Raw genomic sequence first — 22,254 nt, 5'->3', positions numbered from 1 at the left:
GTGTGTGGCGGAGGGTACCCCGAGTACCTCTATCGGTTCTCCCTTCTATTCCAGTCTCGTATTGTTCGTGGAAAGAAGGATTGTCGGTACGCTTCTGTGTGGGCTCTAATCTCTCTGATTTTATCCTCATAGTCTCTTCGCGAGATATACGTAGGAGGGAGCAATATACTGCTTGACTCTTCGGTGAAGGCATGTTCTCGAAACTTTATCAAAGGCCCGTGCCGAGCAACTGAGCGTCTCTCCTGCAGAGTCTTCCACTGGAGTTTATCTATCATCTCCTTAACGCTTTCGCGATTACTAAATGATCCTGTAACGAAGCGCGCTGTTCTCCGTTGGATCTTCTCTATCTCTTCTATCAACCCTATCTGGTACGGATCCCACACTGCTGAGCAGTATTCAAGCAGTTGGCGAACAAGTGTACTGTAACCTGCTTCCTTTGTTTTCGGATTGCTTTTCCTTAGGATTCTTCCAATGAATCTCAGTCTGGCATCTGCTTTACCGACGATCAACTTTATATGATCATTCCATTTTAAATCACTCCTAATGCGTACTCCCAGATAATTTATGGAATTAGCTGTTTCCAGTTGCTGACCTGCTATTTTGTAGCTAAATGATAAGGGATCTTTCTTTCTATGTATTTGCAGCACATACACTTGTCTACATTGAGATTCAATTGCCATTTCCTGCACCATGCGTCAAATCGCTGCAGATCCTCCTGCATTTCAGTACAATTTTCCATTGTTACAACCTCTCGATACACCACAGCATCATCTGCAAAAAGTCTCAGTGAACTTCCGATGTCATCCACAAGGTCATTTATCTTTATTGTGAATAGCAACGGTCCTATGACACTCCCCTGCGGCACACCTGAAATCACTCTTTCTTCGGAAGACTTCTCTCCATTGAGAATGACATGCTGCGTTCTGTTATCTAGGAACTCTTCAATCCAATCACACAATTGGTCTGATAGTCCATATGCTCTTATTTTGTTCATTAAACGACTGTGGGGAACTGTATCGAACGCCTTGCGGAAGTCAAGAAACACGGCATCTACATGGGAACCTATGTCTATGGCCCTCTGAGTCTCGTGGACGAATAGCGCGAGCTGGGTTTCACACGAACGTCTTCTTCGAAACCCATGCTGATTCCTACAGAGTAGATTTCTAGTCCCAGAAAGTCATTATACTCGAACATAATAAGTGTTCCAAAATTCTACAACTGTTCGACGTTAGAGATATAGGTCTATAGTTCTGCACATCTGTTCGACGTCCCTTCTTGAAAACGGGGATGACCTGTGCCCTTTTCCAATCCTTTGGAACGCTACGCTCTTCTAGAGGCCTACGGTACACCGCTGCAAGAAGGGGGGCAAGTTCCTTCGCGTACTGTGTGTAAAATCGAACTGGTATCCCATCAGGTCCAGCGGCCTTTCCTCTTTTGAGCGATTTTAATTGTTTCTCTGTCCCTCTGTCGTCTATTTCGATATCTACCATTTTGTCATCTGTACGACAATCTAGAGAAGGAACTACAGTGCAGTCTTCCTCTGTGAAACAACTTTAGAAAAAGACATTTAGTATTTCGGCCTTTAGTCTGTCATCCTCCGTTTCAGTACCATTTTGGTCACAGAGTGTCTGGACATTTTGTTTTGATCCACCTACCGCTTTGACATACGACTAAAATTTCTTTGGATTTTCTGCCAAGTCAGTAATTAGAAATTTACTTTCGAATTCATTCAACGCCTCTCGCATAGCCCTCCTCACACTACATTTCGCTTCGCGTATTTTTTGTTTGTCTGCAAGGCTTTGGCTATGTTAATGTTTGCTGTGAAGTTCCCTTTGCTTCCGCAGCAGTTTTCTAACTCTGTTGTTGTAACACGGTGGCTCTTTCCCATCTCTTACGATCTTGCTTGGCCCATACTCATCTAATGCATATTGTACGATGGTTTTGAACTTTGCCCACTGATCCTCAACACTATCTATACTTGAGACAAAAATTTTGTGTTGAGCCGTCAGGTACTCTGTAATCTGCTTTTTGTCACTTTTGCTAAACAGAAAAATCTTCCTACCTTTTTTAATATTTCTATTTACGGCTGAAATCATCGATGCCGTAACCGCTTTATGATCGCTGATTCCCTGTTCTGCGTTAACTGTTTCAAATAGTTCTGGTCTGTTTGTCACCAGAAGGTCCAATATGTTATCGCCACGAGTCGGTTCTCTGTTTAACTGCTCAAGGTAGTTTTCAGAAAAAGCACTTAAAAAAATTTCACTGGATTCTTTGTCCCTGCCACTCGTTATGAACGTTTGAGTCTCCCAGTGTATATCCGGCAAATTAAAATCTCCACCCAGAACTATAACATGGTGGGGAAATCTACTCGAAATATTTTCCAAATTATCCTTCAGGTGCTCAGCCACAACAGCTGCTGAGCCAGGGGGCCTATAGAGACATCCAATTACCATGTCTGAGCCTGCTTTAACCGTGACCTTCACCCAAATCATTTCACGGTTTGGATCTCCGTCAATTTCCTTCGATACTATTGCACTTCATATCGCTACAAACACGCCTCCCCCTTCACTGTCCAGCCTGTCTCAACGGTATACATTCCAATCCGATGTGAGTATACAATATAAGCACTGGCAAGTAGGCAAAGTGTCTGTGTGGCCTTCCAACGGAGGTTTTTGATTGCCCCTTATAATTACATTGTAAATCTACAATAAGCCACTGGAGACCATGGCTCACTTATACCAAATATTCACAAAACATCCCTGAACAACTTCGAAATTTCGTAGGTGGAGTTAGGGTTCATTCAGTATAGTAGGCGCATTTTGCAACTTTTGAATGAAGTTTCTTACAGATTATGCTGATCAAGTTAGAAAGAAAAAATAAATAGAATAATATTTTCAATAGTAACAATTTCAGTGGCTTGAGTTACCTAAAATGAACCACACCAAACAGAGAAATAACAGTAACTTATCTTAAATTTTCTAAAGGTATCTCGACAACAATTTTGCTGTTCAACATGGTAGTAAATACTGATTAATTAAGAAAACAAGATAAAATGAGATTACAGGCTAATAAAATAAAATTCCTCAGGAACATAGTAGGATTATAAAAGAAATAAGGATATCAGGGAGAAATTGAAAATATTTAATTCAAATGAAAAGGTTGTGCCGTGGCTTAGAATGCGACTATGGTCGCTGGAGCCTGCGACCTTTTTTTTGGGAATGAAGTACCGGTGCCATCAGATTGTGGCTGTCGCGAGACATGTGACCGATGAGAGCACCACCTTGGCCGTTCTGGGGGAACGCTTGGACAGTCTCCTGGCTATGTCACACAAGACCATACTAAATGCACCCAGTGGATTTCGCGCACAGTATGTTCAAGTGATACTGTGTCATAAAGAAAGTTGTGTGTGCATGATTGTGCTGAGGTAAACTTGGTGCAACTATGTATCTGTCCCGTACCCTGTGGTTTTTATGTTGATTCATTACAGAAAAAGAAATATTTATGTTTCTTGCAGTGGCGACATCATTGCGAATAATTGGTCTCTTCTTGTAAGACCGACCAAAGTAAACAATTTTCCAAAGGTTCATATGTTACCGCCTGCCTTTAAGTACTGCATGATATCGAAATCAGTAAAACGATGGATGATATCGAAAAATATCTCATTTTGATGCTGGAAAAGACATATAAATAGTAGGGACAACAATTTTTCATGATGAAATAATAACGTACTATAGACGCTCTTAAATAGTAAAATATATATCTACAATAGTAAATGCTAGCGGAAAACTGAATTAATGCACTTGACTTGAATTTCAAGAGATTAGATACAAAGTATGCTCCTTTTTTTTTTCTTTTTGTATCTTCTAGCAAACAGATTCACTTAGCACGAACAATTATTTCGGGTAACTGATTTTCGTGTTAAATATTTTCACTGAATATAGCGAATGTAATAACAATCATTACAAAGTGTACGAGTATAGCAGAAGTAGGAATGTACTGATTTGTACGTAAATGAGATGTTGAGCAGCGCGGAGTGGCCGTGCGGTTTCTGGCGCCATATCACGGATTGCTTGGCCCCTCCCGCCCGTGGTTCGAGTGCTCCCTTGGGCATGGGTGTGTGTGTTACTCTTAAGATAATTTAGCTTATGTAGTGTGTAAGTTTAGGAACCGATGACCTCAACAGCTTTTGTCCTTTAGGGATTCAAACACTTTTAAACTTTTTTTTTTTTTTTTGTTTTTGTTTTTGAGGTACTGGATACCGCTGGTGTCTACTGCAAGCGTTAGTGCCGATTGCCTGCATGCTAGAGCAATCTTAACAGTGGCAAACTACTTCTCTTTCCCCTCTCCTCCCCTCTCACTATGATCAACCACTCACAATGAAGTATTAAATATGAAAGGTGGCACAAATAGTCTAATGGCGTTTGTAAGAAATTAAATGCCCTCTCCCCTTCCCTCCCCTTACCCTATCTCAAACCAGTCACAGTACAGTATTAAAAATGAAAGAACCAAGCCCAAAAGCCACGATGTCAGAAATTGCCCAATAGCGTTAATGGGAATTAAAAGGCCTTCCCCTCTCCCAGCCCAGAAATCCCAGCGAAGTATTAAAAGTGGAAGAAATAATCAGGCAATTTAAGATGGCGGAAATAGCCCAGTTGTGTTAGTCGGAAATTAAAAACCACTTCGCCTCTCCTCCCATCATCCCCGTCTACCGCCAGTCACAATGAAGAATTAAAAAGTTGCGTAAAGTGGTGATAAGTTACATTATTTCTGTACACATACATGCCACTGGCAAAGACACATATAAATACTGCACTTCGATGTCTAACGATTACTGCAGTGCATCTATCACGCAAAAAAACTTTTCTAGACTCCAAGTCTACCTTTCACTATAGGGAATGTGTGCTTACATTGTTACTGTGTTAAAAACAATTATGTCATAATGTGTTAAAAAGAATGATGTTCATTTTAAGAGTGCCTTGAAGGGGCTGATTTCATAGGATTATAGCAGACTAGTATATAACAGTGGAAATCCAGGTACGCGCGCACACACTCACACACACACACACACACACACACACACACACACACACACACACATGCATGACATCACTAAATTCTGCACTGTAAACAACTACTTCCAACCCACACTAACATCGCTTGCATAGAATCGTAATAGGATGGGGTTGCACGTTATTTAAAACAAGCTAAAAATGTGGGGTACACTCCCACACGTATTCATGTGCTCAGTGACGCACAAGTATACAGATAGCCGGCCTAGGATCTACTCCTGCAACCAATCGCCGCCCACGTCAGAAGTCGCAGACTCAATAAGATACACGCGCATCACAACTGGCAAATCGCAGAAATTCCTCAATGGCCGTCAACCATCAGAATCGCTTACGCACCTTTGACGTAACAGACCCGCCTGCAGCAGCGATAAGGCTGGAACGCTGTTAGCTATCGATGTGTGAAGCACTCAGGGGAAGATAATGTAGCGACTAAGTGGACACTGTATTTAGGTGGTATAATATCTTTTTCTAGCATGTTTCTTTATTTCCTTCAGATATGTCAGTCATGGTCTGTTATTTACATTCAACATCGACATACTGCTACAACTAGCAAAGTAAGCCTGTACAGAAACAATTGTTTTAAGTCAACTGTACTAAAAACGTTATAGGACTTTGACAATGACAATTATACAATGAGACATTGTATGGCGAGAGCCTTATCACGACTAACACCCGTAACGGAACCATGAAATTCATATTTCGTTCACACATACAGTGGTAAAATACGATCACTCGATATAATGACCTGTCTAATGGCAATGCAGCTGATCATTTATCCATATTATTGTGAAACATAAGTCCTGATGTTGATTTCTACAAGATGTTGTCAAATCTCATAATCTACGATATTTCTCTACGAAGAAAAAAGCAGAAAAAAACTAAAGCTTTAAATAAATAATAAATTTTTTGTGGTCCTTCAATAACACTATGATTCGTTGTGTAACTTTTTCCCTCTCTCATCTCCTACGCAAATGGAGCGCATGGAACATAGTGGAACTTCTCCGACAGAAACAGTTTTTGGCGAATTTGGAAGGAGGCTGATTCCAAACTGGGAGCGATAAAAGAAAAAACGACCTGATGCACACATACTTTTATGACTGATGTTAAGATTTTACAGCTCCAGTTCCGTTGTAATAATTAACTAAACAAACACTGGTTTTTATCTTGTTCCACAAATTTTATTGTTAATGTCACTCCACAAACTATGTTCCGCATTATAAGCCCATTTTCAAGAACATTACAATTCGCAAAGAATATAAGGCACAGATATACATAATGAGAAGGCAAAGAACTTCTTAAGGTAGCGATCATAGCTTAATGTAAAATTATGTCAACGACCATTTCTTAACAAATTATCTATGTAATTACACTATTCAGTAAGTACACGGACATGACAGGACTAAAGTTAGACATCAGCCATGAACCTTTTATCTACTGATGAACTGAGGCTCAAAGTTTTGTTTCTATCATGGGGTTGTGAACTCATCTAAAAGAGGTGAATAATTGAATTGGGTTTGATCGTTTAATAATAGGTGTAGGGAAATACACATCTGCCTTTTAATCTCTAAAATTTCTGATTAGTTGAGTTTAGCTCCCTTCCCCACAGTGTGTAAGACTTCTGCATCTATTAGGTATTTGTGGTTATTGTTCAGGTAATCTTCCACAAAGGCTGAATCAGACTTCTTCAATCTTCAGCTTCTGTGATGGTCTTTAAGCCCGGTGCAGATTGACCTCCCCGTCTGTACGATGTAGTAAGACTGACACTCACGATATGTGATTTTATAAACCCCACATTTGTGAAGGCTGATTGTTTTTCTATTGCATTGAACAAGCAACTACCTATTGCCTGAGGGACTTAGAAAAACACAGAGAAAACCTTTGCCTTCAAAATTTTGCTTATCCTATTTGAAATTTTCACTATAAAAGGTAATCTGCACCATTTCCTTTCCAGTTTTTCTGTGTTTTTCATTGAGGACAATAGGCATCTGGCTTGCTTCTTCATCGTTTTAGCTTAAATTTTATCAATGATGTTGGGGTTAATTTCATTATTTGTGGCTAATATTTTCATTTTGTTAAGTTCCTGGTCAAAGTCTCCTTAGGACATAGAATTAGAAAGGAGGCGGTGGATCGTGTGGTGCATTGCTGCATATTTATAGGTCGAGGACAAGCAACATTTTGAAGGCAAAGGGTTTCTCCGTCTTTTCCTATGTCCCTCAGACAATATGTAGTTGCTTGTTCAATGCAAAAGACAAACAACCAGCCTTCACACAAAGTGGGGTTTATAAAATCACATGCGCTACAGTGCTAACGAAACGGAGACACACTGCATATATCCCACCCGTCTCTTGCAGGAATCTGGGAGTAAGTTCTTAATGGGTACCTACCAAAATATTACTGCAGTTATCACACCTTTTATTTATATATACACAGTAGATCAGAATTTGCATGTTAACAGAATCAGATGCTTTACCATGCGATACAGTTTGATACAGCATCAAGCCGCTACTGGTGTAGCGGAGTGTGTAGCACAATAGTAAAAGCTAGCTCTTGCGTGCTATGTCTGCACTGCGAAACGCTTGTTAACAGATGATACAGAAGCGAATGTTTCGTGAATGGCACCCTGTTACGAATAAAATTTTGTTTTTTTAGCCCTTCGGAAGTCCGTGTATGTCACCATACAGTTATATTTTCTTCCTAGGTGTTGGCGGTATAAGTGTAGATATTTTAATTATTGACGAAGGGAAACGAACATTAAGAGGTAAGGTGTCCACCACACATAGGAAGCGGCTACACAGGTAGCGGGGGCTGTATGGAGGGAACTTTTAGTTTTTTTTTTTTAGGTGAGTGAGACTCTGGCAAACACAGAAAGGGTGACAGTCCAAAAGGGTGCAGGGCAAACACAGGGAGGTAGACGTAGCAACAATCCCTATTGTAGTTGTAAATGGTCCTTGCTGTGTTTAGGAAAGAACCAGAGGTCCGAGCGCAAATAGAAAACACTAAACATCAAATCGTTATAGGTACAGAAAGCTGACTAAAGCCGGAAATAATTTCACCCAAAAGTTTTCAAAGGACTTAACCGCGTTCAAAATCGATAGGTTAAATGCAGTTGATGTGGGGTGTTTATTGCTGTCATAAATAGATAATCTTGCAGTAACACTGAAGTTGATAGTTCCTGTAAGGGTATGAGAAGAGGTTATATATTTCTAAACCTGCTGTGACACAGATGATACAGTTGGTAAAAAAACATTTGACAGAGAACTTGACTTTTGTTTCAAATAAGTACCCCACTCATACAATTAAAGTTGGCGGCGACTTCAATCAACCTATGATATGTTGGCAAAAGTACATGTTTAAAGCCGACGGTAAGCATAAAACATCGTGCGAAGTTGTACTGAATACTTTCTCAGAAAATTATTTCGAATAGTTATTTCAAAAGCGCATTCGTAGAGTAAATGACTACAAAAACATACTTGACCTCTTAGCAACAAACAATCTTGAGCAAATAAAGATCATCTTGACGGATATAGGGATTAGTGATCCCAAGGCAGTCGTAAAGAGACTGAATACCGTAACATCCAAACCCACAAACTAACGCTAAGTATATCAATGAAAACAAAAAAAAGGTAGGCACCAATTCGCTTGATGCCTTCTTAAGACGGAGGTTCCACTTCTTCCGATCTGACTGCTGACTATGTAAGCGTAGACCAGCTGTAGTCTGAAGTCAAAGAAATAGTAACGACAGCAGTTGAGAGGTTTATACCACAAAGTTAATAAGAGATGGCACTGTTGTACACAAAACAGGTCGAAACACTGATACAGTAGCAACGAAAAACACATGCAATTTAAAAAAAAAATGTAAATTCCTCATGATCGGCAAAGTTTTCAAGAAGCTCGAAATTTAGCGCAAACTTCAATGCAAGCCGATTTTAATAGTTCCCATAACGAAACTCTGTCTCGAAACCTGGTAGGAAACCCACACTCTGGCCATATGTAAAATACACCAGCGTCGAGACTTTTCAGAGTATGCTGATACAATAGCTCAATACTTTGCAGTCATATACAACCGCTCGCTCTTCGAATGATCCATACCGGCAGGCTGGAAAGTCACACGAATACCCAAATAAGGAATTAGGAGTAATCCGTCAAATTACAGATCCCAATCACTAACGTCGCTTTACAGTAAGATTTTGGAACATCTACTGTATTTGAATATTATGAATTACTTCGAAGAAAACGATTTATTGATAAGTAGTCAGCAAGCATTCAGAAAATATCGTTGTTGTTAAATACAGTTAGCTCTTTATTCTCACGATGTAATGAGTGTTGATAGAGGATGACAAATTGATTCCTTATGTTTAAAGAAGGCTTTCGGTACCGTTACTCACAAGCAGCTTATAATCAAATTGCGTGCCTGTTCAGTATCGCTTCAGTTGTGTGACTGGATTCGTGATTTTCTGTCAAGAAGGTCACAAATCGTAGTAACTACTGGAAAGCCATGGAGTAAAATAGAAATAAAATCTGATGTTCCCCAGGGAAGTGATACAGACCCTCTGCTGTTCCCGATCTGCACGAAAGAGATTGGAGACATTCTCAGCAGCCCTCTTAGATTGCAGAGTAATAATGTAGATGTAGGTGTAGAATGGCTTCCTTGTGCCACATGGCTCCGAGGTACTAGACGATATAAAACCATACATTCGATGTATTGCTCATGCGCTGCCTGCGACATGCAAGGTATAAGAGAATCGCTGACCAGAGAGCAGTGTTGACTCAGTACGAACTGTGTAGCTGTAGCAGTAAGTTGTTGCTAGTCCGCGCTAGTCTGCGCTAGTCTCGCTTGTCTGGAGTCTGCTCTGGTCTGGTATAGTGTATCATGTTGGCTGGGCCGGTCGCAGTGCAGCGATGCCAGAGCCTGAGTATTATTGTATAAGGTAAAAAGCAGCCTCGCGCATATCTAGTAATGTTATGTGAACTCCCATGTAAAATCTTTTCTAAATGTTCTAATAATAATTTTTGTCATATAAAGTAATTTCCAACAAGCATTCATTTCAGTTTAAAGAATTTACTAATTTCTCCAATCCAAAAGAAAAATCAGTTGCTTCCTTTCATAAAATGACAAATCTATCGGCCAGCATTGCACAGAGCTGTGCCGAAAAAGTTATTGTAAGAGCAGATAGTTGGCGACTTTATTGAGGTAAGAATGATCTTACAGTAGCGCACCGGCTATTCACTTGTTTGTTTTGCAGAACCAGAGACCGTTCGTTTTGAGCCTAAAAAACGTCAGTTAGGCTCTTAACAGCCCTATGGTACTCACGTGGAAAGGACAAGTTACATATTTATCTTATTCTGTGTTTTCTTAGTAGTATAGTTATTAAATTTCGTTCATGGTTTTTAACTATTTAAGTGATTAATTCTCGCACTTTTGTAGCAGTAAGGAGCAAAGTGGCCCACATTCGGGAGGATGACGGTTAAAATCCGCGTCCGGCATCCTGATTTCGGTTTTCCACGATTTCTCTAAATCGCTTCATGCAAACGTTGGTATGGTTCAAGGGTTTTCATTTCCACGCAACACCGAGCTTCACAGCTCACGAGGCGTCATCCTCTGTTAACGACACGTGAGGAGGTAGCTAGTTGCATATTTAGGTTTCTCTTTGTGCTTTTATATATAGGTTTGCATATTTAGGTTTCTGTCTGTGCCTTTTTTTAAGATGGTGTTGTGACTTAGCAAGACGGCCAAGTCACAACGAGAGGAAGCCGAAAGGCACGCGTTAAGCTCACGCAGATTGGCGTGAGGTCTGGAACAGTTAAAAGGAAATGAGAACTTAGAAAATGGACGCAGTTGCTGTAATACTTAACTTTAATCCACATTTGTAGAACATCGCTCGTGATGATACATGCTTCACAATATTAATTATCAAAGCTATGGCGCCTTGCTAGGTCGTTGACAATGACTTAGCTGAAGGCTATGCTAACTATCGTCTCGGCAAATGAGAGCGTATTTCTCAGTGTGGCCTCGCTAGCAAAGTCAGCTGTACCACTGGGGCGAGTGCCAGTACGTTTCTCTAGACCTGCCGTGTGGTGGCGCTCGGTCTGCTATCACTGACAGTGGCGACACGCGGGTCCGGCGTATACTAATGGACCGCGGCCGATTTAAAGGCTACCACCTAGCAAGTGTGGTGTCTGGCGGTGACACCACAGATGGTAATCCTGGGATGGGTAGGATGTGTGCATGGTGTGTGCAGATACCAGAAGAGCTGGCGGCAATTTGCGAATAGCTGAATGTTCTTTTGGCTACGCTCAGTCGTCTTCAGGCTGCTGACTCGGGATGTGGCGTGGGAGGAGAATATGCACGAGCCACCTCAGGCATCGCTTGTTTTGCCCACGGGCTCTGCTGCCGATGCACGTTCCAGTTTATCTGACGCGGTGCATACGCCTCACAGGACGATGAGTGGCGAGAGGTAAAGCGTGCGCGTCACTCGAGGCGAAGGGCTATTAAGGAGGCAGGCCTCGTCCATTGACAATGTGAGTGGACAAGTGGCCGCTTCTTCAGCATGGTCATAGCAACATCACGAGGGGAGGGTTTACTACTTACGGGGAGCTCCCATGTTAGGCTCGTTGCGGAGCCCCTTAAGCGGACAGCGTTCAGGGCCTGAATAAAAGCCAATGTGTATTCGGTATCTCATATGAGATGTAGAGGAGGTCTATGGAGATTGCAGGGTCCAGTCGTCTGCAAATTGTGGCTCACGTCAGCACCAACGACGGATGATGCTTGGGTTCTGAGGCCATTGTCAGTTCATTAAGGAGCTGGCGGATCTGGTAAAGGCTGCTGGCCTCACATGTGGGCTGCAGGTAGAGCTAGCAGGTTGCAGTAATGTTCCCAGGGTCGATCGAGGTGGAGCTCCCCTTGATAAGCCAGGGGTCACTACACAAAGGAAGCAGCTACTCAGGTAGCAGAGTACTAGTGGAGAGCACATGGAGTTATTAATAGGGTAAGCGGTCGGTTGAAATTTTCTGATGAACTCGCCAGACGACGACCAGATAGCGAAAACAAACCGCGTTCAGAGTAAAGTCACTTCGACTGCCAAAGTTTTGTGTGTAAACTGCCGAAGTATTCGTAACAAAGTTCCCGAATTTACTGTTCTCCAGGCAACTTCTCGCGCTCAAATTACTGTCGGGACAGAGAGCTGGCAGGAAACTGGAGTAGGAAGCCCCAGGATATTTAACAATTCATTAATATCAACATCTACATCCATACTCCGCAAGCCACCTGACGGTGTGTGGCGGAGGGTACCCTGAGTACCTCTATCGGTTCTCCCTTCTATTCCAGTCTTGTACCGTTCGTGGAAAGAAAGATTGTCGGTATGCCTCTGTGTGGGCTCTAATCTCTCTGATTTTATCCTCATGGTCTCTTCGCGAGATATACGTAGGAAGAAGCAATATACTGCTTGCTCCTCGGTGAAGGTATGTTCTCGACACTTCAACAAAAGCCCGTACTGAGCTATTGAGCGTCTCTCCTGCAGAGTCTTCCAATGGAGATTATCATCTCCATAACGCTTTCGCGATTACTAAATGATCCTGTAACGAAGCGCGCTGCTCTCCGTTGGATCTTCTCTGTCTCTTATATCTACCCTATCTGGTACGGATCTCACACTGGTGAGCAGTATTCAGGCAGTGGGCGAAAATGTGTACTGTAACCTACTTCCTTTGTTTTCGGATTGCATTGCCTTAGGATTCTTCCAATGAATCTCAGTCTGGCATCTACTTTACCGACGGTCAACTTTATATAATCATTCAATTTTAAATCACTCCTAATGCGTACTCCCAGATAATTTGTGGAATTAACTGCTTCCAGTTGCTGACCTGCTATATTGTAGCTAAATGATAAGGGATCTTTCTTTATATGTATTCGCAGCACTTGTCTACATTGAGATTCGATTGCCATTTCCTCCACCATGCGTCAATTCGCTGCAGATCCTCCTGCATTTCAGTGCAATTTTCCATTGTTACAACCTTTCGATATACCACAGCATCATCCGCAAAAAGGCTCAGTGAACTTCCGATGTTATCCACAAGGTCATTTACGTACATTGTGAATAGCAACGGTCCTACGACACTCCCATGCGGCACACCTGAAATCACTCTTACTTCGGAAGACTTCTCTCCATTGAGAATGACATGCTGCGTTCTGTTATCTAGGAACTCTTCAATCCATTCACACAATTGGTCTGATAGTCAATATGCTCTTACTTTGTTCATTAAACGACTGTGGGGAACTGTATCGAACGCCTTGCGGAAGTCTAGAAACACGGCATTTACCTGGGAACGTGTGTCTCGAAAAGACAAATTAGACCACATTGGAGGGGATCGCACCTGTCTAAAATATTGTCTCTGAGGTCGGATTTGAGTGGACAGTGAAGTTATCTGCTTGCGTGTAACATGCCTAGGTGAAATGAAATATTGTTAGTTGTGATTTTTCAGCTTCTACCAGTGTATTTCATGTCGAAATGGCTCACAGGTGAACTGCTGGAAGTCGGTGTTCAACGGGCACAATATATCGGCCAACAACCACGTTGCCGTCATCTGGTGCGCTGATGAACTGACTGATGGGGGGCAGTCGCCACCGCGCTTTTATCTCAACCACCTCTCCCTCTGATCAGCCGCTCCATCGGCCGTCCGCGGCCAGTATCCCTTGCACAACTGCTTCCGGCGACTCAGTATTCCATCCGAGGTTCTCGCCCACGTGCGCGCGCTTGAGGCATCTCTGCTGTTCCTCCGCCTGCCCTAGAAGTCATTTCGTTGTCTAGTAAAACATTGCTTTTCTTGACCATGCTAAAAGCGGGGCCCCATACCTTGCTAAGTACGTAACAGCCATCATCATTTACCAGAGATTCTCTTAGTCGAATCTCAATAGATTCCATGAAGAGATAGTCCCAGAATTTGAACGTCTATGTCAGTACCTTCGTATGCTTATAGTTCACTCCATACCGTTCCTTCAGGCAATGTTCTCCGACTACCGACTTGTTAGGCTGCTGCAATATGGTGTTTTGCGCACCGTTCTTCGACAGTAAGCACAGTCTAACCTATGTAAGTCTTACCACATTGGCAGACTGCCTGACAGACCCCGGATTTCCGCATTCCAAGGTCATCTTTCACACTACCAAATAGTGCCTCCGTTTTGGCTGGTGGGCGGAAGACCATCTACACTTGATGTTTCCGAAAAATTCGTCCTATCTTGCCTGCAAACACATGCCCTCTTATGGTGCCTAATTTGTCTTTTCGAGACACGTTCAATGAATCGGTAAATATCTCAGAGCTTTCTACTTGTCGCCACAGAAAGGAATTCTCGTAATGGACGCGTCCTTCTGGGAATCCTCCTCTGGTTCCACATGTTGATTTCCGTGGGCTACGATGAACATGTTCTGCACAATCACCACATTCTCAGGATACCTAGACGTTGATCGACGACCTCTTTTTGCTGCATCATTTACCGAACCCGTTGGCATTACCTTCGTGTCAGTTCTTTATTGCTTCCGGACGAATCGTGTAATTTCTTTCCTTCCACGTATCCCACCTTCCCTACGCAAGAACGATCGAATTCCACGCCTTGTTGCGTGAAGCAATCTATGCTCGTTTTCTAACTGTAAGGCGATCGACAATCTTTGTTCTTACTGAGTGTACCGTCTCTAGCAGCCACCGCCGGTACTACGCAGCATGAAAAATTGCTATCCTATTTAATGTTCTGTTTGTTTGCACTACATCCAATATTATTCAACCAATATTAAAAACTCAACAGCCAGTCAATAATACCTAGTTACTTCCCGCCCATCCTCTAAATGTAGATGTAATACAGGTGGTTCCATCCTGATCTGTACCCTGACATAATATTGGAGACTCCACTTCTGGATGCTACCCTATACCTAATGCTGGTGGATCTACCTCTGAACACTATTAAGGACAAAACACTGGTGGATCCATCTCCAGAGTCTACCCTGTTGAAAACTCCCCTGAGAAAAATTAATGAATGACTGTGCTGGTAAACCCTTTACGTTATTTGATTTTCAAACAGCTGAGCAAAACTGAACGTACTTAGGCATTTCTCTCTTTACTTATTCTTATCATAACTAAACTGACACACAATATTTTTAGCGCAACGCAATCTGAATTTCAATAATCGCTACAAATGAATGGCCCTGACTAACAAAAACCTATACCTTCATGAATCACTTACCTCACAAAAATCTTCGTTACTCGAACTTCTGTAATACAGCGACCGCCAATATTGCCATCTAAATAAAAGATTCTAACTACTAAAGGCACTAACTACTGATAGGAAAAGTTAGTAAATGAAAGATTTTGATAGATAACAAACAATGTACTTACCTTAATAGTGTTCAAAAGTGTTCATGATATCTAGTATTACATATTTACTCTTTCTGATGGACACACGTGCAGATCGTCCACTCTCAAAATCCTGCCATCTCTCGCCCCACATCCACCACTGCTGGCGGCACACCTCCAACTGAGCAACGCTACGCGCTGTTCACAACCAACTGCCAAACAGTACAACAGCGAATATTTCAACAATGCCAACCAGCCACAGACTGCGCGCAGCACAGTCAGTGATTTTCCCTACAGAGCGCTACGTGACGTTACCAACATAGAAACCTAAACAGCCTACTTACACTGTACCTAACACAGGTGAATTAAGCTTGGAACCCTATCCCAGGCCTACAGTGGGCAGTTGGGCCACGCATGTGGTGGCAGCAAGCTGTTGCAGCAGCAGGTTCTGAGCCAGCTATCTCAAACGTCGCCCTTCTACGCGGTGTGGAACATGCTGCCATATGCCTCCCCAACATATGCTGTATGCTTTCGATAGGATTCAACTTGGAAGAATAAACAACCTAATACATTTGCTGATCATCGTATCGCTCCAAGAGCTCCTCCACGTGTGCTGATTCGATGTCATCGCGCGTTATGAAGCCAGGGCCAAATGCATAGATGCGCAAGGGGAGTCCAGTGTCACAATAACGTTGACCAGTGAGTGTAGCTATTTTGTGGTCGTAGTGCACACAGTTCCCAATGAAATAGGAGTAGTTAAATTTTGTAGGTTCTGCACCGCTAGACCAATCTCATAAAAAATAAAAAGTTACTCATTAACACTCACATTTTTTTATTTTCCATGAGATTGATCTAATAATCCAGAACCTACAAAATTTAACTACTATCCCTTTTACCTAATAAAATAATATAATAATAACTATAATAAAAAATCATTTATTTTACATGAATCCTCCACAGGTGAATGTAGTAAATATATAATAAATGAAATATATAAAATTATTTTCTTTCTGCTTTAGCAGCTATTAAATTATGATGAGCTGTTGTTTGTAGATGTTTTTTGGAGATAACACTTATTTACAGTTTTACCACATTTACAAATTACTTTACTTCCACCTGTTCGACGTTTATATCTTTATAAAATTCGTCAATACTTTTTTTAATCATACATACACTACACTCTTTGGTTTGATTTTAAAAAACTGCAAAACATCCCTCACAATGTCCTACGAACATTTTGTGTGTTTCGGGCTCCTCTGACCCTATGTACACAGCGCTACATGAAGACTAAGTTCTGAATTAACGGAACCGCTTCTTTTATTCAGGCTGTTATTAAGTACACAGGTGAGTGTGTTGGATATTTTACCCAAATGACTAGCACTCTTCACACAAATAAGTTATAATGACCTTTCATATGTGCACTCTCAATGGTCAATGAATGTGTGAAGTTTGGCTGAAGTAAAAGACCTTGATGAATGTATATATAGTTGAAGTTCTACTAACAAAGTATCTTCTAAAAATCAACTTCTTCTTCAATTTGTTTCAGGATCAAATTCATTATTTTCTTAACATTATTCCATTTTAAAATTGGAGAACAAGTGTGAACAATTAATTGATGAATGCAATTTTGAACATCAAAATTAAAAACAAAAATAGAGAAAGTTACATGTAAAGTAAAGTATGTTCCCACATTAATGTGAATGGAACTTACTTCAGTGCCATCTGTTGACAGAAGTTAGAATCCAGTTAGTTGAGACGAATGTCACAGATGTCTCTCGAAGTACAGTTAGATACATATAAAATGAAGTACAGTTTCATTCATGCAACATGTATCTACCACGACTCAGCACTTTTGGACTTGTGGTTTTCTGTTTAATCTCAAGACTATGAAAATTCGTTTTTACTATAACTTTTTTATTTTTAGAGGTATTGGAATTCTGATTGCATTTTTGGTTAGGCCCTCTTCCCCTAAAAGTTTGCTACCAACAACACATGGAAGTAAGTATGGTTGCATAACTCACAGGGGCAAGGGGAAAATAGTTTTTGATAATTTCGCAGTTAAATATCAACCGATTTTAAAAATTCAAAATTCTAACATAATCTACATAAAAAGAGCTATCTAGAAAAAATATAATAAAATAAATCGGAAATCTTTTAATAAGTAAGATACTAAAATTTTGTTTTTATTTTTTCTATCTTTCTTAAAATGTTTCAGAAATGTATATAAGCATGAAGTTAATACTTTTATAAACCTTTTTAGCTTTTCATTCATTTATATAGAGGCAAATATCAATAATTAAAAATTTTCAGTAAGTAATCTATGTTGTGCATCATATGTAACATTCTTTTTACCATACATAATTCCATAAGCAAGTGTATCATTGGGAATTTTATCATTAAAACTTGCACAAAGGTTAATAGTTGTTTTCTGTGTAGCTACAACATTCTTTCTACATGCCATATTGACTACATAAATTGGATGATTATTTATAAAACTAAATGGACTAATATCAATATCTGATTTTACTAAAGTAATTAGTTTAAAAACAAAAATCCATCATATGCTTTTAGAAAATAATTTGGCGGATTAATATTCCACATTTCTTGAGGAACAACTTCATTTCTACTATTTTTTAAATATATATTCTGTAGTTTAACCTGATCAAATAATGAGAAATCAACTGGTTGATTATTTTTACGATTTGTTTGAAATGTAACAAAATGAAGTACAGCATATCAAATTCTGTAGAGTTATAGTAATTTGTAATATCTAGTTCAAAGCTGTTTTTACCAGATAATCTGGCAGCTTCTTGTGTTTGAAGTTCATAAAAAGAAATAGGCATTTTCCGAATTTTAAGAATAATTTCACATTGTTCAAGTTCATAATTTGGTTCATATTTAACAACTGGTACACGAATTTCCATAGATTTTATAACTATTTTTCCTTCTTTAGGAAGTGCGTCTTTTAATTCAATTCCAGCATCATTTTTATCAGACCAATGTAAAATTGTGTCTCCAGAAGAACTACATGTAAAAATTACAGTTAAATCTCCTTCCCAAATAATTTCTTCGTAATCTTTAAAAAATCCACTAAGTAACAATAGTGGATAAAGAACTTCATTTCTCTTACTATTTATTTTTCCTGTATTAATTATATGTCCTTCTAAACTTATTTTGTCAGTAACAGATGAAAATCGATAAAGTAAAAGAGATGAAGAAATAGAAGGATGTTCAATTCTAAATAAAATATTATTTCCTTTCTTTATCAATATAAAATCAAACAGTTTTGCTGCATAAGTATGAATTAATTTTTTATGTTTGATTTTCCATCATAAGTTGGATAATCTGTGAAATCATTTCCAATAATACTAAAATTTTTGTACAATTGTGCATGATTTGGATGAATCCAACTATTACCAATATTTATTTCTATACCTGTATCTTTGTTTTCTCATTCACAGGGAATAAATAGAATTGATAACTTTCAATTTTATTCATGACACAGTCTAAGATTGTTTTGGCAGTTACTTATTTTTTAAGGAAAAAGTTTATTAGCATCAGCAAAGCAGACTTCAATCTGCGAATAAGAGATTTATAAAACAACTGTTACAGTAGCACCATTCAAGTCAATTAAATTATCATTTTCATCAATTATAGTAACTTCTAAATCTTGAATTGTATTAAAAAAGGAACATTTATAGGATATTTTGGTTCATAAATTACTGGTCCACCAACTTCTGCATTACGTTTAAATGAAGCAATAACATTAGTATATTTATGAAAATGATCATTATGTTTTATATACATTCCATCAGCAAGAGCCAAATTTATATTTATTAATTCAAAAGGAATTATTTTAGGAACATCTTTAGCTACAGATTTATCATTAGGTAAAACAACTAGATTATTAAAACAAAGTAAACTTCCAATACTATCTTCTATATCCATATACAATTTAACATCACTTTCAATAACAATTCTGTATAAAATTTTATCTGCTTTAATATGTATATTAGGTTTTTCCGAATGAATAAGTTTTTCTAAATTTTTAAAACTATATTGACCTGTAGGAATTTCTATCGTTTCTCCATCGCAATAAAGTTTATTATTTTTTGTTGTAATATTTGGTATTAAGAAAGGTGAATAAAAATGAACTAGTGAATCATTAGTATAACTATCACGTATTGGAACAGTTAATCTTTTTCCAAGCATACTAGATTTATCACTATGTTGAAACAGGCGACAGACAAAGCTGTCTTTAGACTCCATCAATCTACTACTGAAAAAAATTATTAAATAAATGAATAAAATAAATTGGGAACCTAAAATAAGAATTACAGGAAATAAGTTAAAAAATAAACATGTCAACTTTTACCAAGTTCTATTAGATGTGCGATAATTGGACCAAGTGGTAGTGGAAAAGCAACATTAATGACTGATAATTATATTTTAGCTCCAGGATGGTTAAATTGGAATAAAATTAATCATTTATATGTTTATTCAGAAAGCTTAGATCAGCCAAAGTATCAAGAATTTATAAAACAATGTAAAAATGGAAGAAAAAATTAGTGAAAATATGGTTAGTTTTATTGAAAATCACGAAGAAATAATTCCTTTACATGAATGTGAAGACAATTCAGTTGTGGTATTCGATGATTTCATTTTTGAAAATCAAGATATTGTATGATTATATATTACTAGAGGCAGACACAAAGGTATAGATTGCTTTTATTTAGCTCAAACTTATTCGCAAATTCCTAAACAGTTAGAGACAATCTAAATTTCTTAAATATCCTTAGACAAAATGATACAAATTTAAATCATATTTTTTATGAATTTGTTGGTGTTGATTTAAAGTTTGATAATTTTAAAGAAATGTGTAGAAATGTTGGAATAATGAGTTTTTGATTTTTCACAACAGATATCTCTAGTAAGGCAAATGAGTGTAAGTTTAAAATTAAAATACAACATTTCTTAACAACATGAACATTAAACATAAACAGAAACTTAAACATTAACATAAACATAAGTATAAACATAAACATAAACATAAATGTTAAACATAATCATCAAACATAACCTATAAACATAAATATTAAACATAAATGTTAAAACATAACTAATGTTTTTTCTTCCATAATAAATGTTTGAAAAGTATGATGAAAAAGTTGTTAAACAAGCTAAACAAAATAAAAAGAAAGCTAAAGATTTAAAACAACAGTTTAAGCTTTGGAAAAAGCAACCAAGAACAGAATATGAAAAATATAAAAAAGAAGAGCAACCTGTTTTTGATGCAATTGAACAAGTTAAACAAGGAATCGAAGGATTAGGAGATAATGTTCTCAAAGCAATTGAAGAAAATAGAGAAGTTGAAAAACAAATTATTCCGTATCATCATCATATAGAAGATTTTGGAGATTTATCACCATATAAATCATTAAAAGGTTGGTCTGATGATATTCCTGGAAGATATGATTATACATTAAGTGAATCAGAATACAAGAAAAATTAAATAAATATGAAGAAGAAAACGAATTAAGTAGTCATCAAAATGAAAATAAATAGATAAATGAAACTAAAAAGATAGATGTCAGTGTAAGAATGTTAAAGTACATTAATCATAGTCAAGATAGTTTTTAATTTAAAACTTGTTGGCATGTTTAAATATGTTGGTAATATACTTGTTGAATTCACTGAAGAGAAATTAAAAATTGGTGAAGAAACATATGAAGGTACAGATGGATTAATAAGGTACAGATGGATGAATTGAAAAACAAATTACTATAGATGATATGAAGGAAAAATTCGATAGTCTAGATTTCACAAATTATGCAGATATATTATATAATTCGGGTGCATTGTATTCGGATAATAATCCAAATAAAATAAGATCAAGTAAAGGTAATACATACAAATATTTGATAGAATCAATTGTTGATGATTATTTTCCAAACTTAAGAAGAAAATCAACTATAGATTCCTCAGATTTTAGTTAACCTGAGAAAAAGGGCAAAGGTATAATTAAAAAACGTACAGATAAATCAATTGAATATGTTTGGATGAATGATGTTAGACAATTAATTGATAGATTAACAGTAATTCATGGTGAAGAACTAGCTGGAAATAAAAATTATCATTATGAAAATGCTAGTATTGCACAAATGTTAACAAATAAATTTAGTGATTTTATAATTGATAATCCAAAAGGAATTCCATATTTAATTAGGTTAATTCAATAATCATCCACATACATTTTGGAATAGTGATAATTATGGAAAAGGATTAGTAAACACTTTGATTAACAAATTATCATTTCCAATGCATCTTCCAGGTTATAATAATTGTGGTCCAGATACAAAATTAGAAGAATGAATAGCTAAAGGTGATAAAGCTATAAATCCATTACATGAAGCTTGTAAAAAACATGATAGTGCTTATAGAGATAATAAAGATTTAGAAAAAACATATAGCTGATAAAGATCATCTATTACCTGCAAAAGAAAGAATGTATACAAATGATGCTTCATTTGGTGAAAAAGTAGCAGGAACAGCAGTTAGAGGAATAATGTATGGAAAACGAAAATTAGGCATGGGAATTAATGTTGCGCCAGCTGAAGCAGGCTTAGCCTGCAGCTTGAAGAAAATAGTTGGGGATTATAAATATAAAAATCTTTATAAAATTTTTAACTATATAAATGAATAACTCAACAATTGATTATACTTTGCTACCTATTGGCAAAAGTAACCAAAGTCAATTAAATTAAAGTTAAATAATGAACAATTAAATTCAATTAAGCCATTTTTAACAGATGTTCAAAAAAGAAAGAAAGAAAAGAAAGTTGGTGGAAAT

This window comes from Schistocerca piceifrons, chromosome 2, assembly GCF_021461385.2.
Source record: "Schistocerca piceifrons isolate TAMUIC-IGC-003096 chromosome 2, iqSchPice1.1, whole genome shotgun sequence".
NCBI classification, from domain to species: domain Eukaryota; kingdom Metazoa; phylum Arthropoda; class Insecta; order Orthoptera; family Acrididae; genus Schistocerca; species Schistocerca piceifrons.
The sequence above is the reverse complement of the archived record's forward strand: the minus strand, read 5'-3'. Positions refer to the sequence as shown.